This window comes from Triticum aestivum, chromosome 6D (assembly GCF_018294505.1).
Source record: "Triticum aestivum cultivar Chinese Spring chromosome 6D, IWGSC CS RefSeq v2.1, whole genome shotgun sequence".
Lineage (NCBI taxonomy): Eukaryota > Viridiplantae > Streptophyta > Magnoliopsida > Poales > Poaceae > Triticum > Triticum aestivum.
In genome coordinates, this window is record NC_057811.1 from 138,211,528 (window position 1) to 138,216,960 (window position 5,433).

The window sequence follows — 5,433 nt, forward strand, 5'->3', positions numbered from 1 at the left end:
TCCACCGACCTACTTCTTCCTCCTATATATACCTACGTACCCCCAAACCATCAGAGGCGTCCACGAAAACCTAATTCCACCGCCGCAACCTTCTGTACCCGTGAGATCCCATCTTGGGGCCTTTTCCGGCGTCCTGCCGGAGGGGGCATTGATCACGGAGGGCTTCTACATCAACACCATAGCCTCTCCGATGATGTGTGAGTAGTTTACCTCAGACCTTCGGGTCCATAGTTATTAGCTAGATGAATTCTTCTCTCTCTTTGGATCTCAATACAAAGTTCTCCTCGATTCTCTTGGAGATCTATTCGATATAATCTTCTTTTGTGGTGTGTTTGTCGAGACCGATGAATTGTGGGTTTATGATCAAGATTATCTATGAACAATATTTGAATCTTCTCTGAATTCTTTTATGTATGATTGGTTATCTTTGCAAGTCTCTTCGAATTAGCAGTTTGGTATGGCCTACTAGATTGATCTTTTTTGCAATGGGAGAAGTGCTTAGCTTTGGGTTCAATCTTGCGGTGTCCTTTCCCAGTGACAGCAGGGGCAGCAAGGCACGTATTGTACTGTTGCCATCGAGGATAATAAGATGGGGTTTATATAATATTGCATGAGTTTATCCCTCTACATCATGTCATCTTGCTTAAAGCGTTACTCTGTTCTTATGAACTTAATACTCTAGATGCATGCTGATAGCGGTCGATGTGTGGAGTAATAGTAGTAGATGCAGAATCGTTTCGGTTTACTTGTCACGGACATGATGCCTATATACATGATCATACCTAGATATTCTCATAACTATGCTCAATTCTATCAATTGCTCGACAGTAATTTGTTCACCCACCGTAATACTTATGCTATCTTGAGAGAAGACACTAGTGAAACCTATGGCCTCCGGGTCTATTTTCCAACATATTAATCTTCCAACACTTAGTTATTTCTATTGCCGTTTATTTTACTTTGCATTTTTATTTCTCTTTATCATAAAAATACCAAAAATATTATCTTATCATATCTATCAGATCTCACTCTCGTAAGTGACCGTGAAGGGATTGACAACCCCTTTATCCGTTGGTTGCGAGGTTCTTATTTGTTTGTGTAGGTGCGTGGGACTCGAGCGTGGTCTCCTACTAGATTGATACCTTGGTTCTCAAAAACTGAGGGAAATACTTACGCTACTTTACTGCATCACCCTTTCCTCTTCAAGGGAAAACCAACGCAGTGCTCAAGAGGTAGCAAGAAGGATTTCTGGCGCCGTTGCCGGGGAGATCTACGCACAAGTCAAGACATACCAAGTACCCATCACAAACTCTTATCCCTCGCATTACATTGTTTGCCATTTGCCTCTCGTTTTCCTCTCCCCCACTTCACCTTTGCCATTTTATTTGCCCCTCTTCCGTTCGTCCTTCTGTTTGCTCGTGTTACCATGTGCCTTCTTTTTGCTTGCATCTTCGCTTGCTAAAAGTTTATGGATCCTCATCCACTTGCTAATCTCTTTAGGAGATCCAATTATGATGAACCAATTTCTAGTGATTTGAGTGCACTAGATTATCTTTATGAGGTTTTGCTTGAAATCCGTGAATCTGAAAATTGTGATGAAGTGCCTTATGAAGTGATTCACGATAGATCTTTGAATAAAAAGCATGATGGCAATGATGTTATCATAAATTCTATTAATGTCAATTGTGTTAATGATATGCAAAACCCTAAGCCTGGGGATGCTAGTTTTGCTATGTTTACTACTTGTTGCAATGATCATGATTGGGGTGATTCTTCTTATGATCTTGAAAATTTATTTAAACCCCATGATGAATATGAGATTGATAATCATGTTTGCAATAATATTGAAAGTGGGTTTGGAAGAGTGTCAACTTTAGATCCCACATATTTGGAGAATATCCAATCTTATGGTATTTTTGATAAAAGTGGGTTTGGAGAGGTCATGACTTTAGTTAATGTTAATCCCACTATTTTGGGAGAGTGTCAACTTCGCATGCATGTGGATCGTGTTGAGAATATGGTATGTGATAGCTATATTGTTGAATTTTCTTATGATCCTACATGTAATTATTATGAGAGAGGAAAATATGGTCATAGAAATTTTCATGTTACTAAATTACCTCTCGTTATGTTGAGATTGCTATTGTTTCTTTCCGCTTCCTTGCATATGCTAGTTTTTGCTTGCCTTGATAATTTGTTTGTCTATAAGATGCCTATGCATAGGAAGTATGTTAGACTTAGATGTGTTTGTCACGTCTTTTATGATGCTCTCTTTGTGCTTCAATTCTTGTCTTTCATGTGAGCATCATTGAAATCTTTATGCCTAGCTAGGGGCGTTAAACGATAGCGCTTGTTAGGAGGCAACCCAATTTTATTTTAGTTTTTTGCTTTTTGGTTCTGTTTAGGAATAAACAATCCATCTAGCCTCTGGTTAGATTTTTTTTTGTGTTTTAATTAGTGTTTGTGCCAAGTTAAACCTTTAGGATCTTCTTGGATGATAGTTATTTGATCTTGCTGAAAATTCCAGAAACTTTCTGTTCACGAAAACAATTGTTAAACATTACCAGAACGTGATATAATATTGATTCCAATTGCGGCAGATCATTAAACAAATTTTCTAGGTCGTCCTATTTTTGTAGAATGTTTAGAGTTCCAGAAGTTTGCGTTAGTTACAGATTACTACAGACTGTTCTGTTTTTGACAGATTCTGTTTTTGGTGTGTTGTTTGCTTATTTTGATGAATCTATGGCTAGTAAAGGAGCTTATAAACCATAGAGAAGTTGGAATACAGTAGGCTTAACACCAATATAAATAAAGAATGAGTTCAATACAGTACCTTGAAGTGGTGTTTTGTTTTTTTTCGCAAACGGAGCTCACGAGATTTTCTGTTAAGTTTAGTGTTGTGAAGTTTTCAAGTTTTGGGTAAAGATTTGATGGAGTATGGAACAAGGAGTGGCAAGAGCATAAGCTTGGGTATGCCCATGGCACCCCAAGGTAATCTAAGAATACCAAAAAGCCAAAGCTTGGGGATGCCCCGGAAGGCATCCCCTCTTTCGTCCTCATCCATCGGTAAATTTACTTGGAGCTATATTTTTATTCACCACATGATATGTGTTTTGCTTGGAGCGTCTTGTATGATTTGAGTATTTGTTTTTTAGTTTGCCACAATCATCCTTGCTGTACACACCTTTTGAGAGAGACACACATGATTCGGAATTTTTTAGAATACTCTTTGTACTTCACTTATATCTTTTGAGCTATATAGTTTTTGCTCTAGTACTTCACTTATACCTTTTAGAGCACGGCGGTGGTTATACTTTATAGAAATAATTGAACTCTCATGCTTCATTTATATTATTTTGAGAGTCTTAAACAGCATGGTAATTTGCTTTAATCGTGAAATTAACCTTCCATATTGAGTTCATTAAATATCATGAGAAGTTAGATACTGGATAAGCGTTTTGAGATATAAAGGTGGTAATATTAGAGTGTGCTAGTTGAGTAATTGTGAAATTGAGAAATACTTGTGTTAAAGTTGGCAAGTCTCGTAGCATGCATGTATGGTAAAAGTTGTGTAACAATTTTGACACATAGGTGTTCTTTTATTGCTTTCCTTATGAGTGGCGGTCGGGGACGAGCGATGGTCTTTTCGTACCAATCTATCCCTCTAGGGGCATGCGTAGTAGTACTTTGCTTCGAGGGCTAATAAACTTTTGCAATAAGTATATGAGTTCTTTATGGCTAATCTGAGTCCATGGATTATACGCACTCTCAACCTTCCATAATTTTCTAGCCTCTACGTTACCGTGCATTGCCCTTTCTCACCTTGAGAGTTGGTGCAAACTTCGCTGGTGCATCCAAACCCCGTGGTATGATACGCTCTATCACAGATAAGCCTCCTTATATCTTCCTCAAAACAGCCACCATACCTACCTATCATGGCATTTCCATAGCCATTCCGAGATGTATTGCCATGCAACTTTCCACCGTTCCGTTTATTATGACATGCTTCATCATTGTCATATTGCTTTGCATGATCATGTAGTAGACATCGTATTTTGTGGAAAAGCCACTATTCATAATTTTTTCATACATGTCACTCTTGATTCACCGCATATCCCGGTACACCGCCGGAGGCATTCATATAGTCATATTTTGTTCTAAGTATTGAGTTGTAAATAATAAAAGTGTGATGATCATCATTATTAGAGCATTGTCCCATGTGAGGAAAGGATGATGGAGACTATGATTCCCCCACAAGTTGGGATGAGATTCCGGACTAAAAAAAAGAGGCCAAAGGAAAAAAGAGAAAAGGCCCAAAAAATGAGAGAAAAAGAGAGAAGGGACAATGTTACTATCTTTTTTCCACACTTGTGCTTCAAAATAGCACCATGATCTTCATGATAGAGAGTCTCCTATGTTGTCACTTTCATCTAGTGGGAATTTTTCATTATAGAACTTGGCTTGTATATTCCAATGATGGGCTTCCTCAAAATGCCCTAGGTCTTCGTGAGCAAGCGAGTTGGATGCACACCCACTTAGTTTCTTTTGTTGAGCTTTCATATATTTATAGCTCTAGTGCATCCGTTGCATGGCAATCCCTACTCCTCTCATTGACATCAATTGATGGGCATCTCCATAGCCTATTGACTAGCCGCGTCAATGTGAGACTTTCTACCTTTTTTGTCTTCTCTCATAACCCCCATCATTATACTTTACTCCACCCATAGTGCTATATCCATGGCTTGCGCTCATGTATTGCGTAAGAGTTGAAAAGGCTGAAGCACGTTAAAAGTATGAACCAATTGCTCGGCTTGTCATCGGGGTTATGCATGATGAGAACGTTTGTGTGACAATATTGAAACATAGCCTAACTATATGATTTTGTAGGGATAAGCTTTCTTTGGCTATGTTATTTTGATAAGACATAATTGCTTGGTTATTTTGTTTGAAGTATTATTATTTTTATGTCAATATTAAACTTTTATCTTGAATCTTTCGGATCTGAATATTCATACCACAAATAAGAGGGATACATTGAAAATTATGCTAAGTAGCATTCCACATCAAAAATTCTGTTTTTATCATTTACCTACTCGAGGACGAGCGGGAATTAAGGTTGGGGATGCTTGATACGTCTCCAACGTATCTATAATTTTTGATTGTTCCATGCTATATTATATTCTGTTTTGGATGATTAATGGGCTTATTTATACACTTTATATTATTTTGGGGACTAACCTATTAACCGGAGGCCTAACCCAAATTGCTGTTTTTGCCTATTTCAGTGTTTCCCAGAAAAAGAATATCAAACGGAGTCCAAACGGAATGAAACCTTCGAGAACGTGATTTTTGGAACAAACGTGATCCTGAGGACTTGGAGTGGACGTCAAGCAACAGACGAGGAGGCCACGAGGTAGGGGGCGCGCCTAC